The sequence below is a fragment of the Sitodiplosis mosellana genome, unplaced genomic scaffold (assembly GCF_009176505.1).
Source record: "Sitodiplosis mosellana isolate CC-2019 unplaced genomic scaffold, AAFC_SMos_1.0 Smas_scaffold_3, whole genome shotgun sequence".
Taxonomy (NCBI): domain Eukaryota; kingdom Metazoa; phylum Arthropoda; class Insecta; order Diptera; family Cecidomyiidae; genus Sitodiplosis; species Sitodiplosis mosellana.
Genome location: NW_022595246.1, coordinates 5868452 through 5887016, shown reverse-complemented (window position 1 = coordinate 5887016; position 18565 = coordinate 5868452). Strand labels below are relative to the sequence as shown.

The 18565-nt window shown below is 38.9% G+C and overlaps 1 protein-coding gene across 19 annotated transcripts in view; it reads left to right on the top strand.

Moving 5' to 3' along the window:
• The first annotated feature begins 6903 nt into the window (after positions 1-6903).
• The window catches only part of LOC129566096 (uncharacterized), a 32470-nt gene continuing 20808 nt past the window's right edge, over positions 6904-18565 (top strand). For 3 of the 19 annotated variants that reach the window (XM_055441669.1, XM_055441666.1, XM_055441662.1), the window contains exons 1-2: positions 6942-7261; positions 12294-12613. The gene's annotated coding sequence lies outside the window, so the exon portion shown is untranslated. Of the gene's footprint in view, positions 7262-7441; positions 7699-8034; positions 8360-8469; positions 8921-10454; positions 11328-12000; positions 12170-12293; positions 12614-18565 lie in introns of those variants that run through there. The other 16 variants (XM_055441668.1, XM_055441664.1, XM_055441672.1 and 13 more) reach the window with 14 other exon arrangements.

The following is an 18565-nucleotide window of genomic DNA, read 5'->3' as shown; positions in this document are numbered from 1 at the left end:
AACAAAACACTACAAATTGGAATGAGTGAACCAAAATTGTTCTTTTCGTTTTTATCGTTTTCGATGTTTTTACAATTATCTAATAATGTAATTTGAGTCCAGAATAGCTCAGACACCTATAATGATCTATTTGCAACAAAGCAGAACAAAAAAAAATGAAACGGGATTCAGCTAACAACCGAATAATTTATGTAATGTGAAATATTGTAAAGTGAAACAAATGAAGCCCATGCGCTTCTTAATAAAGGGAAAAAATAATAAACATTTTTTTCTAGACAAGCAAATCTGTTTGATTGGATTTTCGTGTTTTTCGTGACGTCGTTGTACTGTACATACTAACGGTATGCCAAATGTTTGAAACAGAGTATCTTTTTTTTTGTCAGGTGAATGTCTTTTTTTTCCTGCAAAATAGATCGCTGTATACCTATGTATATATTGAACGTAAAGTATATTGAAAGCATCTTAAATTAGCTTATTGAACATGAGCTAGTGAATTTCATGAACGAGGTGAATTTTGCGGCATTTTTTACGTTTTCAGTTACGTTGTTATCAGCAGACATCTGTATCAATTTGTAACGCGAGTGTCATTGCACCCTTGGCTTCCTTTTCGTAATCGGAATAAGTGTGGCTGTAAAATAAAATTGAAATCACATCGATGGAATCAATCAATAGGAAATCAGTTAGCTATTTCGTCTCTTTTACTCACTATCTTAATCACTTATTCATCGATTTTATTTGGACAACGCAATCATATTCAAATATAAAACAATCTTGCAGATAATTTCTCACACTGAGAAATTTTGGTGCACACTTTCATTGGTCGCTGTGTGCTTGTACTTGTGCTTGTGCACGATTTGTTCTTTTTTATAAATGAAATTTCACAACCGTCAATAAAAGTGTGTGTGACGTTGTACAACGTCTTTGTTTGCTCAAATTCTGTTGAACTCGGCGAACAATTTTCGGGATGCACAACAACAACAACAGCCGCTACGGAAAGAGATAACCATAGCTGATGGTATAGAAATGAAAAAAGATGCACGGCCACACATGCAACGACAACGTTTTACGCGCATTCGTTTGCATCCATGTGCAGGTTTATTTGATTTTAGCGGTGCCAGTGACACTCTCGCTGCGTGTAGAGATAGAGGAAAAATATGAATATTTCATTTGTTTATGAAAAGAAAGAAAAAAAAACATTAACTCGCGCTCTCGCTACTCCAATCTTTTGTTTTTGTACTACTGATGAATGCGCCATACAATATTTTCTGTTGTTTCCTACTTTGTGCACAGAAAAATTCCCCGATGCCCGACTAATTATGGAAGAACTTCGATTCATGACGATCGTTAAACGACAAAATTCCGCGCATTTTGGCTAGAATATCAAGCATTTGAAACGCATTTTCGAAAAAGAGGCTCACCTTTTGCTCACAACTTTCAAAATGGAAGAACATGTTTTGTCGTCGCATTTTGCAAAAGTAATTAGAAAAAAATTCTTGGCCACCAACTTTTAAAACTGAGAGATTAGTGAGACGGACGCTCGCTGTGAATCAATCAGGCGATTTGCTAAGAATCTCATGAGCATTATGAGTGTGCGGTTGAGCGATGTCGACGACGACGACGACGAACAGAAAGAATAGAAAAAAAGTGCGCACGAAAACAGGAGAAGAATCTGAACGCACTTGTAAATTCATGGCAATAAAAACCAGCACCTAATTTGATGAAACAATGACGTTGTGAAGCGATATTATTCTATTTTTTTTTCTTCTCTTCAATTTGCAACGGATACCTAAATTAGGTATCTATGTGGCTGACGCATGGCGCACGTTTTGCTTGTACACACCGTGTGCATTTGCCAGTTGCAATTACATTCTGTCGCTCTGCTCTTCAAGTGCAGCTCGATTATCCTTCAGAGAACGTATTTTCTAATGCATAATGCATGAATGTTTTGCATCAATTACCGAGTTGTTGGTTACTATTTTTTTCTCGCTTCGTTTCGTTTCGTAGCCATAATGGTGATAATGCGCCATGATATCATGAGCGCCTGAGTAGAAGTTAATATCAATCGGCAAACTTCTCTCGCAGTTATTACCGCTGCGAATTGGTGTTGAATGTGATTCGATTGGGAAAATAAACGCCAAATTAGCATTAAAAACTTATAATTTCCATGCTTATTATTGATGTAGTATTTATCATTTAATTTGTTCGCTGGTTGGATTTGTAAAAGAGGCGTGTAAACCAACCGCAAATGCAAAAGAGGCTTTGCTTTGGCTATGTATTCAATGCTGCAATTGCAGTCTGTATATAATGATGATTAAAGGTATATTGAGCATTCTTGCCATGGTTAATCGCGTGAGAGACTCACTCAAAGCGACAAATTTGACACAGACAAAAGTAAATACACAATGAACAGAGACGAAGAAGAAGGAGAGAGAGAGAGAGAGAGAGAGAGAGAGAGAAAGAAACAGAACGCAACACCAACGAACAACCGAAAAAAAGCGCACACACCAAACAGCCAAGCGACAAAGGCAAAGTCAATCGTGTTACAGATATGGACGGTGAGACATACATTTGTCACATCGTTTAAGCGATAGATAGACGTAACATATGTGGTAGCCTCATTTTCGTTACGTACATTGAATACTTGATGTCTGTTCATTATTACATGTGAAGCAAGTGTGTGCGCGAACGCGCGCACCGTGCGCACACCGAATACATGTCAAGCTGGCTGGCTAGCTAGCACAAACGAACGTTGAACAGCACACAGCTTGAATCACATACATCAAACGCCGAAGTTCGCAGAAGAGACAGAGAGCAAAGTAGAAAAGCGCACCACGTACAAAAGCAAAAGCAAAACAAAAACCAAACATGAAAAACGTGCAAAAAAAAACTGAGCCGAATCAATTATCAAGGTGGCCTAGTATTGTTAGAGGTCTCTTCATTTCTGTACACGTAACGAAGCAATATGTTTATCACACATATATATTGATTCGATTTTCTTTTCGCGGCATCGATGTGTGAGGGCGACCGAAAGAGTGAATAAGAGAACGAGATGCGTGAAAAGGGAAAATTTACGGTATGTTTATTTGCGATCGTCATGTACCGATCGCAGCAGCGGGCGCAAGAGAAAAAACACAGCATACGAATGAGAAGATCGAAAAAAAAGCGCAGATACCGAATGAAATAAACCAAAAGATATCACTTCGAAGGCCGTGCCCATAATATTGTGTACAACAACCAGCCGCAATGACGATGATCTTTATGACTTTGCATAGAATATATTTTTCGGTTTTCTTTCTTCTTTGCATTGAATGAATGCGAAAAAAAAAATTTATGAACTATTCATGCCACACAGTACAGCCGATCAGAATGTCTCATTGTCCAAGTGGAAACTTTTGTCAATGATTCATTTTTCCCTTGACAGCTTGTTAATTTCTATCCAAGAACTTGCCAGTTGTTGTCTTCATTCATGGCGAGTACATGTGTTCGATTGCGAGAGAGTGTGTGTTGTTTATCTCGGTTTGCGCACCAACATGGACTGGACTTTTGACTTTCGATGACATTCGCAAAGTACCTGAATGGTTTTGGCTTGGCTTGGCTTTACTTGTGGTACCCGAAAGATACAAGACAAAGAGCGTAAACAATATTAGTTGAACTCTGTATTGTTTCGAGAGAAACGTCTTTGATATGACATATGACCAATGAGCGTGTCCGTTATCAATGTTTTGTCGCCGTGCTACATCAGTCCGTTTTGTTAGCCATCCTCATAGTGTGCGACAGAAGAAAAGAAAAAAAAAACACACAACGCAAGATCATTTTTTGTCGTTTGCTGTTGTTTTTGTTATTGTTGGTGTGGTTTTTGAAGCTATTGCGCATCATCAATCGTTTTCTGCTTTTATCTTTTCGCTACACAAGGAAACGGTATTTTCGTTTTCATCTCTCTCGCATTCCAATGGAAAAAGACAGAAGAAAAATAACAACGATACTGCGCGCTGTTAAAGAAGTTTGTTGCCGTTGTTTTCCGTTCGGAACCACCGTTCTATTTCTGGTTCATTGTTAACTGGTACATTTTATGAGCTCGCGCATTAATGTGTGTCTGTTTTTATTTTATTTTTGGTCCTAAAAGAATGAAAATCGATCTCTTTTTTCCACTCATTACCGCAAAGTATAGCCCGAAAGAAGAACGGCACCAAATTAAATGAAACGCGAATGCGAAGCCAACAACACACTGAGCAAAACGCACACCGACGAAACGAAGAGGAAAGAAAAAAACAAATTTGAAGCAAAAACTGTTTCGTCTCTTTTCGTCTATTTTTAGACGTCGATCACCTCCGCCGCGAGAAATGAGCTTCGTCTTCTTCAGTTAAACACTTCTTTTGCATGTTTTTCACTTTTCCACATTTCTTCGATCGTATGTGTTCTTTTTTCTTCGTTTTTTTTGGTTCCTATTTATGTGTGAGTGTGTTTTTTTCCTGTCGAAACGGTTGAAATGAGGGCCATCAACTGGCTTAAACATATGAAAAATATCAAAAAGTTGAATAATCTCCGAAATCGAAGGGGATACATTGAACTCACTTTTATGGCGATAAGCTACATCCGACTTGAACAACGGCACACACATAAAAAGAAATGCTTTGAAACCATCAAATTCTATTGGCTAATTCATGTGGATTCAAAAGTGATGACGTCTTCAAGTGACCATTTACACTCTTAAGCAATGACTTTGGCGATGCATTCATTTTTTTTCGCATATGGACAAACTACGAAAATCAGTCACACCACCAAAGTGCTGACATATCTTTCTTCATTCCCTTTGCATATTCACTTTCGATGAATCAAACGAATGAACGACCGTGTCGTTCAGGCGACCCATCAAAAGACAGCGGATCGCAGCAATAGAACACGAATTGAAATCGTAATGGCAACAAGAACAACAACAATTGAACGCTGGCAGAGAGAGAGGGAGAGAAAGGGAGAAACAATTCACCGCATTCGATAACCAACGAGGAGTATAACAACGAAGTACAAAAACAGAAGTACTGTAAGAATGAAGACGAAGAAAACACAAAGGCAAGAGAGTGAATGAATAAAAGCGAGAGAAAAAAAAAACTGAGAAAGAAGAAGAAGAACAAAAAAAAAGTGTCGCGTGAGCTTGTTGCGCAAATAATTGGCATGGTTGTTATTGTTATTTCAATTGCTGGAATGTTCACATACGATAAGACGCAAGAAATGAGAGTATTAAAACACAGAACTTTGTAGAGTGAAAAACGTTAAGCCGAAGACTAGGTTTTTTTTCAATGTTCGCCGCCTGTTGCCCTCGTCGACGACGACGACGACAACGGCAACGTTTTCCACGTCGTATAGAGAGAGAAAAAAAATATTTTTTTCGGTATTTTTGTACGATTTCATTAAAGTACCATCTCACCACTTACAAGCACACAACGCGAGCGTTGCCGTCGATTTCGAAAACAGAGCAAGTGAAATGAGAGAAAAAGAAATAAAAAAAAAGTGTTCTGTATTCAACTGTGTGCACCAGCAAATTGTAATGTATATAACCAAATAAAAATCGAGGTCTGTTCAAGTCATTTATCGTGTTCAATGCGGCCTTATGTATGTACACAGAAGAAATAATCAAGACGTGTCAACGAACAACAAGTGTATATCGTTACCACACATCTTTTTCGCCGCTTTTTCAACATGCTGTGCCGTTGCTGTTGCTAGTGCTGCAGCCACAGAGTAGATTCGACATACCGAAGAGCCTAATCCAAAAATATAACCAAACACGGATTTTCAAACTCTCGATAAGACGACTATATCACTGGCTGCCCACATGGAATTCTAAATCCATAAGCCCATTTCAACAGCGAATAGTAAACCACGAACCAAGAAATTAAACACATAGAGAGAGGAAAAAGAATAAAATCGAGGAATTAAATGAAACTACATGCACAAGACTAGTTGTTATCAGCTCATGAACCGTATTTCGAATGGTAGAATCGAAATCATATTTTGCTTATCTATACAAAAAAAAAAACGAACACATGGAAAAGTTGTGTGTAACACACAGAGGAAATGGTTTTACCACTCTCATCATGATCATAAGTTTCGTTTTTATTTCTCTCTCTTGCTCTCTTGCTCTCTCTCCCTCTGTATGTTTAAAGTCATGCATGTTTTATTTTTTTTTTCTTTCTATTTAATCGAAAGGGGAATTTAGGAAATGCGCAACTACCATTTCGATATCGACGTTAAATGCGCACACGCCATTATCTTGCAATTTTCCGAATGAGAAATACACACTCATACAAACACACGCCCGATGATTAAATGTGATGTTCCTCTCGCGTTCAATTGGCGCATTTGCAATTTGTGTTTGTTGTTGTTGACCAAGCGATTTGCGTTAGAAGAGTTTGTCATCGTTGAATAGATGGTAGTGACGACGTAGCAACAACAACACGTCAAAGTCAATTCCAAATAAAGTGTTGCATGGCCATCACACTAAGTCATACCATCCTTTTCATGCGCAATCCTGTGGTTTTGAGCTAAAACAAGCCGACATAAGAGTATATCGAAATTAAATCAGGCGACAACTCAATCGAAACAGATAAAATCACACTAGAATCATGAAATAGAGAGAAAAAAAACGTTGCACGAAGCTTTTTGAAGCTGTGCATGTGCCTATGTGCCTATGTGTGTGTGTGTGTGTGTAGATAGGCAAAATCTTTATGAATACGAGAGGAAAAATAGCAACGAATGCAATGGTTTTTATACAAACGAAGCAGCGATCTCTTCTACAGCAGCCAATCGACCAGAGCAAATAATATGCAATGCTACTGTATGTGATCGCGCGCCCGCGAACCCCATCGTCAATGTGCATGTATAGAATGTTTTTTTTTTTCGGTTCGGAATTGAATAAATAGCATTATTTTACAAGCAGAGAATGAGTGAGAGTGACAGAGAACCCAGAACACATCATCATCATCATCGTGAATGCAGTGTGCCGTCAGCAACAAGCAACGAGAACCGCAATAGCAATATGGCACACGAACGAGGGAGAGAAAAATAGAGGCGAAGAAGAAGAGAGAAGAAAAAAAAAACATCAACACCAACAGCAGCAGCAGCAACACACAACGTACCGAGAGAAGCATTAACAGAAGAGCACAGTACAGGCACAGAACCAGCATACAGCCGAACAGCAGCTAATGTTTTCGATGATGCATCAGTCATAGATCAAGCGTACAGCTGAGAACGTCATTGACGGAGGAGTGTGAGTGAATTCTTTGATTCTTCAATATTTTTTTTGTTTTGCGATTCATTTTCATTAGAACTCTAGTAGAAGATCATTTTTTTTGTTGTTGTTGGTTTTGCATTGAGGGGGTGACAAGTGAAAAGAAAATCAGTGGCAACTGAAATTGTGGTTTGAAGTAAAAAATTATGTTTGCAGTGATACACGGCAACCGTTATGGTTCAAAGTTGATCTTTTTTCTGTCGTACAATTTTGTCGCTTTGGACTCAATTACAGTAGGCCAGTGATTTTCATTTTCTATTACACACATTTTTTTTCTCCTTTTTCGGGCGATATCAATGAGTTACTTGGTACAACAAGTACCGATAAAAAAAAATAAAGTTGGAATTCACGCGACTTGTGTGATTGTATTGTGCTGTTATGTGTAATTGACGAAAACAATCGACAACGACGAGAGAGTAAGTGAGTGAGTGAGAGAGAGTGAATTTCAACGAAAATGAAAAAAAAACTGCTGATGGCCGAGAATGAGTTGTGTGTTTGTGTGGCTCTTTGTTTGCTTGTATAATAGAGAATTTTTATCAGTAAATTTATTGCATGGTGTGTTTTTTAAGCTGAATCGCGAGTCTGCGATACATAGCAGAGCTCATGAGAACCGACACTGTTTCAATTTACTCTCTGTGCTGCTGCTGTTCTGCCTATTACTCACATCATCATCATCGTCGTCGTCGTTGTCATCGTCATCGTCATCATCCTAGCCCGCAAACTGCGGTTCGCACACGCTCGCTCGCTGGCCTGTTCTCGCTCTCACTCTGTGAGAGTGTCGTTTCGGTATTTTTTTTTCTTTGCTCTGTACGATTATCATTGTAGTTCTCTTTCGCGAGGCGAGCTAGCTAACCGTGTGTTACGCGGTAGCTTCTTCACATTCGACTCTATTTATTTTGGTATCTGCGATTTTCGATTTTTAGTCAATTGAGAATTGTCAAGCCGTTAACTTCGTCTCTCACGGAAAGAGACAGAGATAGATCGTCCAACTATACAACAAGGCCAACTATTATAACCGGAATAATCGAAACGATACTTGATTAGCAGACAAAACAGAACACAAACAAAAATTTCACAGTAAGATGTACACATTTTCGATCAGTTTCTGCAGACAAAATGCAAATCGGCTAAATGGCTACTTAGAATTCGGCAGCCACTCAGCAACACATCACACATAAAATGTGCAGCAGCAGCAGCAGCAGCAAAAGTAGTGAAATTCGTTTTCGAGCGAATATATCGTGAACATATATATATGTATAACGGCTTGCTAAATGAAAACCGTGACCAACCAACGAGAGCGAGAAAAAAATAACACAACAAAATGAATAAAACTGACCCGATGTTTTTGTTACACATCTCTCTGATACATTGACAGAGTGAGACGAACGCGCGTATCGTATTTCGGTTCACACACATAATCGCGTTAGATTTTAATTCAGTTTCATTTTGAGTGCTTCACTTGTTCGAGCTCATCGCTCCGATAGATTTTATTTCGTCAATTTCATATTGCGTGGTTTTTTTTCTATTTTGTTTTGATCGGTAGATTTTTTTTTTTTTGCTACTGTTATTGTAACTGCTCATGCTGTTGATGCTGCTGCTGTTTGTTGCGCGCGTGTCTTTTTAGTGAGAGTTTTGTGGGTATTGTTTTGTTTATGTCTCCGTAGTTCAGATCTATCATTTATTTTGTTTTTTTTTTTCTCTCTGGAGTTCAGAAGTGTGACATAAATTTCGTTTTCAAATTTAATTGTGTGGATCGAGTCGTATAAATGATACGGTGGTGAATGGATTTGGTCGTTAATAAATTAGTTGAAATTTAGTTTGGCCTGATAAAAGGAGTGTCAATTGAATGGAAAACGAGAGCAGAGAAGAGAGAGAGAGAGAGAGAGAGAGAGAGAGAGAGAGAGAGAGAAAGAAAAAAAATTAGTTGATCAAAGATTCCCATTTCGTGTGCTGATTGATTGATTTGTTTCTCTTTGGTTGCTTAAATTTCGGATGGTTTTTCCATTGTGCACGCGATCGCGGGTGTTTCCACTGAAATGAGTTGGTACTCTTGTTTTTTTCGTTTACTTCGTGGAAGTCATAAAATCATCGCTTTTTTACGAATGATTTCATCCAGAATAAATGTGTGTGTGCACAGCATTCACAATTGGTGCGCGGAATGGGCCATTAGAATTGTGCACCGAGAATCATTGGAGTCGGACGAATGTAGCGAAATGAAATGGTTGCGCGACTCGCGATCGGTGGCGAATCGTGTGTTCGTGTGTGTATGTGTAGTAGATTCATTTTCGGTGTGTAAGCAAAATAATATAAATAAAAATGGTAAATGAGTGCTGAATGTAAGTTACGAAGAAAACGTTAAATGCAAGACCACATGACCACAGAGCCAAATGACGACAGAGAGGGAGCGATCGAGTGAGCGAGGGAGGAAGAGAGACGCGAACACATCAAAATCGCACTGAGAAAAAACGTTTCAAACAACATTCAACACTAAATGAAAATGAATATAAATATCGAATAGAATTCTTCGTCGTTCGTTCTTTTTTCTCACTTCTCTTCTCCTCGCTGCTGCTTCTGCTGCTGCCGTTTGTTGCTTGTGCAGCAGTTTTATGTTCAAGAGATGCGAATGAGTGCACGGATTGTTGAAACTGATTCTCTCGCTTTTCGAAAAAGAACGAAAAAAAAGTCACAAGCATAGTGAGTGTGAGTGAGAGTGTGCATGGGATGTAACATGGTAAAAATAGCAGCTAATGTTTGTTGGACTCTCGAACCGAAGAACAGAACTCTGTGTGATCCATGAAATAAAAACGAAAGAGAGCAAAAAAAAATACAAATCAAAGGAAAATTTCAATGAGTCGAGAGTTAAATGAGACGATCGGTAGCTGCGGGTAGAATCATATCGCACCGAGAAGCAGTATATTTTATACGTTATATATATATATAAATGAGAGACCATCTCAATCATGGCAAAGACGAAACCTAAAACGTAGTATCGTCATAATAAACAATTATTTTCTGTGTCGATCCATTTCTTTTGCTTTGGTCTTACTCTCTTGCTCTCTGTTAGCAGCATTGCTGCTGCTGCTGCTGTTGTTGTTGTTGTTGCTGTTGCTGTTTTGTTCGTTCGCCTTCTTATTCGGCCCGTTGTTTGGCCGATTACGAAAGTGAGAGTGTATGAGTGTGCGAGCACAGTGTCGGGTCGGCCGTTTGCGCACTGCGCACTGGTATATGTGTGAATTTGTATGCATAGCAGATTGGAAATAACAGAAACAAATTGTCAACAGTCATCGAAAGTGCTTTGCTTAGTGGTTGTTATCAGTTTTAGTTTTTTTTTTCGGAGGCTTAAAGACATTGTTCGTTGTTCCTCTTCGGTTCTTTTGCCCGTTTTAACCAAACCGTTTGTGGTGGTGTGCCGAGAGACATTGTTCGTTTGTCGTCATCATCGGCACACTGTGTGTGCTGTGTGTTGTATCGACGTTGTCGTTAATTTCGTGCTCTGCTCATCGTGTACACAAGCACGGCAATTGTGCAATATGGTTCAGTATTTCATTGACTTACGCGCGTTCACGATCGTTTCATTCTGTTATTGCTGCTGCTGTTGCTGTTGCTGCGGCGGCTCTTCTCTCTTTCATTGACTCAGTTTCGTTATTTTCTGTTATATTTTTGCAAAGGAAATCAAAATTAAACCATCTTATATTGCATGTATAAAACGGAGCCGCGAGCCAATTCCAACAAAACGGTAACGAAAACCACAACCATTTAGAAGAAAACCCAGTTAGAATTTATTCGTCTATTGAGAACTCGGGATTCTATTCAAGCGAAACATAGAAAATTCTCGGATGTGTGTGTGTGTGTGTTAGCTGCTCTTTGATTGGCTTCATTAGATTGTGTTTGCCATTTGCCAGTGCATTTAAATTATACATTAGAATAGTATTGAAAGAAAAAGTATGGTGATTTTGCTCTTTGTTTTTTTTTCCGCTGCTTCTGCTGATGTTTTCATCGTTGTTTGGATCAGCGTGAAAGCGATCGCATGTGCAATAGTGAGTGAGTGAGTGTTTTTGAGTGCCTGATTTTATAGAAACACTTTGTGGCTTTTTCTATGACCATGCATTACACTTTGCATCGCCAACCCGTGCGCTCTCGCAAATTTCCATATTTGTGGGCCGTCAAAGTCCATGCGCGTGTACAAACCTCCGTTATCGTTTCGTCGAAGAGAGAGAGAAAAAACCTCATCTTAATGAATTTCTTGTAATTTATTTTTCTTTCTTTCGATGATCGTCCTCGGTGTGTTCGCTCGCGTGAACGTTATTGAGTACTGGTTTATGTTAAATGGGCACGAGTATGCGCAATAGACTCGCGCATTTTCTGTTTCGTTTTCATTTTAAAAAAAATTACTGTTGCTGCTGCTGTTGCTGTTGCTGTTGACGTTGCTTCTGCTATTATTGTTTAGGATCGTGTGTGCCGATTGTGTGTGAGTTTGAGGTCTGTTTGTATGTACGAACAAAAAAAACAACAGCAGCACACATTTTTGCTGGATGAATTCTTTTCGAAGTCGTTGTCGACATCATACCGCAGAGACGTACTCATTCTGACTCTCTCTTCCGTACGTTCTCCCTCTATCTTGCCCGCTGTGGTACCATTATACACTCCGTGTGCGTTGCTCTGTGGCCAATTTTTATTTTTGGTATATATGTGTTCCGATATTGACAAACGGTCGTATGCAATAGCATTGGCGCGCTTGAGCTCAGCCCAATCAGTTTGATTGTTCATGCGTTAAATGCTAGCCCGAAGACGACTCTTCACTCGCTCGTGGTATATCGTTCGAATCATCTCGACGACATTCTTTCTTCAACAGGAATCGCTCACTATTCATTGCTCGGTTATTTTTCGGCACCGATCCATAACGCGGATATATATTTATACATAAATTAGCTTCTTCTCTTTTTGTTTTTGTTTCAATCCTTCTTTTTTTAGTGACGGATTTGTTTTTCTATTTTTTTCTCCATTCCATTAGTGCATTGTGTGGAGTTAAATCATGTGCAATGACATCAGACGTCTTCCAGAGACGAGAGAAATTTAGTGCCTTTGTTTTAAATGCAAATGTGTGATGAGTGATTTTTCCGTCAAATATTTTGACATTTTTTTTTATGTTACCATTAAAAGACAAAAAAAACATTGAACCGAAACCAATAAAAACCGAAAGCCCTGAACAAACACGAAAAACAAAACGTGAAGCAGCAAAGAGAGGAGCGTAACGAAGGAGCGCATCTTGTTGCTGGGGAGCGGCCATTTTATCAATCAACTACTGGCACAAACCATACCATCTTCAACGAAGTAAGTACATTCACCCATTTTTATTTTCTTCTTCAACTGTAAATGTACAAAATGAAATGTGATCGTAGGCTGTTATCAAGAATATTCGATTTCTTTCCCGGGGCCTAGAATTAAAACTTATCTTTTCGTGGGATTTTTTATCTCTGTGCATGTCATGTTTCTGTGACTATGCGTTTCGTTCTCTTCTTCGTTGGTTCTTAAACGCTTATCACAGAAAAAAAAATAAAATAAAATTGTTGGACCATAACAAGTAATTGAAGGATTTGGCGACGATCTTTCTGTGTGTTATCTCCACCGTCGTTTGGTTTTGTGTGAATCGGTATGGGTTTTTTTTTGTCGGTTTATCTTCAAAATTTAGCGAAATACACGCTGTGCGGCTGACACACAGAGGGACAAAGATAGTGATATGAATTCCGACGAAACAAAAGGCCACAAAGAGCATGGTTTTATTTTTCGCCCGATCGCTCATTCGTTTGGTTGGTTCGTTCGTTTGTTTGTTTAATCTATACAAAAGAATTAATGAAACCAACTGTAAAAATCCATTTGACTGTATGGAGAGCGATTTTTAAGCGATCGTGTCACAATCGAATCGTTTTACTGATTAACGAAAGAAAGAAACAAAAATACAGAGGAAAAAAAATAGACCAAATACAAACAATGAGAGTGTGCGCGCGCGCGCCCGTTCATTTAAGCAAATATAAATCGTTGAAATGACCGAGATTATTGAATGCACATGCATCGCGATATGAGCATGTGTGTGTGTGTGTGTGTGTATGGTTTATGTCGAATGTACGTTGACTCTTTGTTGGTTGCGTTTAATTTCAACAGCGAGAGAGAAAAAAAATAAATAAAAAAGAGTGCGAGCGCTCTGCGAAGCACATCACTTCACCTATTGCACTGATTGATCTTTGTTCGACGAGAAAAAAATATGCGCTATTTGTGCGCAATACACACAACAATATCGGAAAGAATTATCTGTTAAATCTACCATGACGGGAAAAAGTCACATAAAATACACATCTATATTCAAAAACAGGCGAAGCAATTCATTTTCTGCCGCTGCCGCTGCCGATGCTGCTGCAACGCAGATTTTTACATTTCATAATTTCGATTTTATATATTCATAGAGGCTCTCTCTTGCTGTCAGAGCGAAAAAGAAACGCCATTCTGTGGTTCAAATCTTCAATACGTTCTTTTTTTTATATTTCATTTTCACGAACACTCCCGTTTCACAGTGCGATTACTGAGTGGCTTTCATCATTCATGCGGTCGCAGCAAATGGCAATGGAATTTACATATGCAAAAATGATGCAATTCATAGAAATCGGCTCGTAAAAATCCAACGAAAACCAGAGAGCTGCGAGTGAAATTTGGTTCAAGTGAAGATGATTTCGGTGCAAATTGCACATTCATTGCATTGGGCCGCTCTCTCTCTCCCTTGGTTGTTCCGAAAATAAAGACAGAGATTTTCGCAGCAGCAACAACGACAAAGAAAAAAGATCATTGTCCAATTATATACGTGCTTATGCATCACGCACTGTGAACGCACACAACATTTGACCAACGATAACCAAACCGAAAAGGAACTTCTTCGGATTTTCGTTGTTGTTCGTCTTCATTTTTTCATAAGAAATTTTTTTAAATGGCATTGTGCACGGGCACGTACTCAATAGTAACACATAAAATGAAGCGCTCGCACTCGCTCGCATACATCAGGCATACTCACACATGAGCTTGCGCGCGCGCGCGCTTAAACGGAGAGTTTTAATCGCAAAACCGATCTTGTTCATTGTACAAATGGTGTGTACTCGAAACGACCGAGAGCACAAAAATGTACACTTTTTGTTGTGTGTGTGTGTGTGTTTGTGTTTGTGTTTTTTTTTCTCTTCAATTTTTCTTTCGTCGATAAAAATTAGGTTACAAACCACAAAAATACTTGAAAATCCCATAAATAGGCACACAGCGAGAATAAAGCACCACTCATACAGTGGCATACACAAAGTTTTGCAGCCATTCAGAGAGAAACAGCAACGACGACGACGACGACGATGAGTGCGCGAACAAAGTGTGGCTTGGCCGTAAAGCATGTAACAAAAAAATTTGTTAGATATTTGTCGATCGTCAGTTTTACGATGCCTCACTAGAGTCTTCATCATCTATTTGTTTCGAGTTTGCTTGAGCGACGATGGCGGAATTCATTCTCTCTCTCTCTCTCTCTCTCTCTCTCTCTCTCTCTCTCATTTTCATTAATTCGTTTCAACTCGCCATATGAAAATGACATTTTTGGGTTATTGTTGCCTTGTTCACCAAGTGTTAGAATTATTGCTGCTGCTGCTGCTGCCTCTGCTGTTTAGCCGTAGTGTAATGATTGCTGATAACGAGTAGATTACTCCGTCTCTTATTATGCGCAGCGTATTTTTGTTCAGCTTCTTCAACTCGCTGCTCTTCGGTTCGTACAAAATAAGTTTTCATTTCGATTATTCGAGTACATTGCGAGCGTGAAGAAGTCGACAAAGAAGAAAAAAAAAACGAAATGAAGACACAGTGCCAGCGACGACAATAGCAACAACAATAATAAAAGAGGCACAGCAAACGACACATTGTTCGCGCGCACGCTACGATGTATGTGGCGAGGAGATATCATTGAAACCGAAAGACCGAGAGACCAAAGTGAGTGAGCGCACACCAACGAGATGGCATGAATCGAAGTGTAAATGTGACAATAGTTCGAGTGTGTGTGTGTGTGTGTGTGGAGCGAAGAGCATGGGGACATTCAATGTGACATACACACAACTATTATAATTACAACCATAATTATTATTATTTCGATTTCGTTTAACTGGATGTTGTTCGGTGTGTGCTCTGTGTGTATGACAATCTGCGGCTGCTGTGGTTACTTGTCACTTATGATTAGATTTTCTAAGCGTGTTGCCTTCATTGCCGCCGCTGCCGCCGTCTTCGTCGTCACCGTCGTTGTTGTGTGTCGGTGTGTGTTTGGCCGATATGCGTTTTTTGTCCTTTTTCTCGCATCTGCGAAGAATCATTCCTCACTCAATTCACAACTAACGTCATTCTTTTTTCTTCTTTCTTCTCTGCACTATTTTTTCTCAGTTTTCTAGAAGGAAAGCAAACCGTTCTACACAGCAACATTCGTACACACAGAAAGAACGAAGAGAGAAAAAAAAATTAACACAACAACTGAAATAATAATAAAAAATAATGCCTAATCTATTGCATACATCGGCCATAATGGCATTGGCTTATCGTTTTGCCTTCATTCCATAAGTGTGAACCAATTCAGTGGTTCGACAACTAAATCAATATGTGTGCTATTTAGAGCTAGATTATTGTTATTCAATTGCCGTAGTTTCTGGTAATTTCAAGTCGATTGAGAATTGAATTCCGAGTCATTGGAATTACGTTCGGCGCTGTTGCTGCTTGTCACTGGTTTGACTGGGTGGTTTGTTTTCATTTGGTTTTTGCTCAGTTTGATGAAAAATAAAGACACGATACAAGAGACACTTTGCTGTGTGGTGTGTGCTTGCTTGCTCGTTCGTGCACCGTTCAACCGAGCTGTCTCTTTCTCCCTCAATCGCTGTGTGTGTTTTTTTCTGGCGCTACTTTTCTGTTTGTTGATTAATTTATTCACAAACTACGATCTTCAAGGTTTTTCACTCGACAAATTCTAATGCAAACATTCCGAATGCGAAGTAGCTAAACGCCGTCGCGCGCGAGACAAGCACCGAGAAAACGGCAAGAGATGAAGTAACAATAACAATAATCATATACATGATGCTTGAGACGATGCAATGCCGAAAGGCAACAACAACAGCAACGAATATAATATTCGTAATTTCATTGGAACTCGCTGCGATAATAATAACAATGATTCTTTTTTTTTCTTCTTCTCTGTTTGTGGTTCACCAGAATGTCAATGCGATAAGATGGCGAGAGAGGGGGAGAGCAAAAAAAACCAATTCAAAAGATCTGTAAAAATTTCTGTTCCACAAGTAATCAAGCGGTATTTGGTAAATATGTGCAGCGAATTTGTTCGTCAAAAAGGTCGAATCGTTCCGGTTCCAATCGAATAACTTTGTGAATTCATTCTGTCTCCCTCTCGGCACCCGATAAGAATGTCCAAAAACCCGAAGAAACCGAAAAATCACGTCTCATTATCCTCATGATGGAAAAACCAATATAAAGAGAATGAGTATTGGTTTTTTGTTTTCAGCTTTTGCAGCCTTATTGGTAATTCTTTGCCAGTTAAGTCGCAGGCCATTCGAGTCACGGTGCGCAAATTACTCAAAGATGATCGACGACACACGACTCGAATAAAGAAGTGGAATAGAGAGAAAACAAGACACAAACATCAACATTTTCAATGCAAACAAAGAACTATATTTACAAGAGTTGAGTGTCTATGACATCAAACACCTCTGACCTTAGCTCATTCGTTGCTCTTTCTCTCTCTCTCTCTCTCGCGTGCGCACCAAATTTCCATGTGTGTTTATTGAAATCATTCATTCGGTTCCATTCAATTCTCGGTGGTATGTATCGGTATTTTGTGTTTGAATAGGAAATGGGCTTCGAACGACCGATCAACCGACACAATCGAGAATACATATCGCACGTAATGGAATTAAGTACGGAAACGCGGCATAGCTGATAGAATTTTTTCAGGAAAACCTTATCATTGAAATGAATTTGAAGATCGGTCGCACATTATACGCAAGAAATATGTCCGGCGAAAGAAGAAAAAAAACACACACATTTACATTACAAATCGTCATTGAAGCAGAAGAGGGACGAACGGTCATCGTGACAAAATGAATTAAAGACGATCGTAAAAGAATTCTTTTTCGGTCGAAATATTTTTTTTATTGTCAAGAGACGCGAGAAACACAACAAAATAACAATAATAGCAACAACAAGAACGAACCGAATAATGTTGCTGTCTCGCGTCTGCAGAGAGATTGAATTCGATCGAGTATTCAAATTTGTTGTTATTATTTGGTTGTTTTTCAGCTCTCTCGCGGACAAAATTTTTTTCTTTCTTTTTTTCGTTCTTCGTACATTTTTATTGCCGCTTTGGACAGACAAATTGTTTAGAGACGCTAGGCGGACTATATATATATATACATGTATGTTTGCATATTATAAAAAAAAACAATTTCGTATCCAAAAAAAAAATCCTAAAATATCGCACTATTCAAAAGTCATTTGGGATTTTATTTTCTGCACACTGTTTTTGTCCACTTAGTTTGTCGTCTGACTTCTTTTGCTCTTTCTGTGTGCTTTTTAGCAGCAGCAGCAGCAGCAGCACACCATTGATATCATCCATGCGTCTAGTTATGCGCACTTTAAGCTGAAAAAAAAACACACACACACACACAAAACATTATCATGGAATAAAAACAGAACTGAATTAATTCTCTTGTCTACGCGAACGAGACAGAAAAATGCGCACAAAACGAAATTGCTCAATGTCACCGCTACTGCTGCTGTTGGTTGGCTGACTAGCTGGCTGGCTGCTGTTGCTCGAGAGAGCGGTCCGGTATCATCGTCACCATCAACGGTTTTTGTGTATATCATTTACGTTTAAATCATACTCGATGCCTTCTCTTGACTCTTTTAGTCGGCGCGGAATCTTTTGCATAATTGATGAAGATCAATAAGAATGAAATTCAAATTGAACATTTAAACACAAATGCGCGCGCTCTCATTGGCATATATCGGAACACCAACCAGACCAGACCAATTGTGAACACATTGTGTACGAAATCCATCCGAACAAAATTTCAACAAAAGAAGTTAAATGAAGAATAAACATCAAGAAATGAACACATACCGAAAATACATACACCCGTCTCATTAAACATACATGATTATTTTCGGGGGCCGAATTTTTTTTCTCGCTCAGTTGATGGTTAAAAGAAGAAAAGTAAATAAATT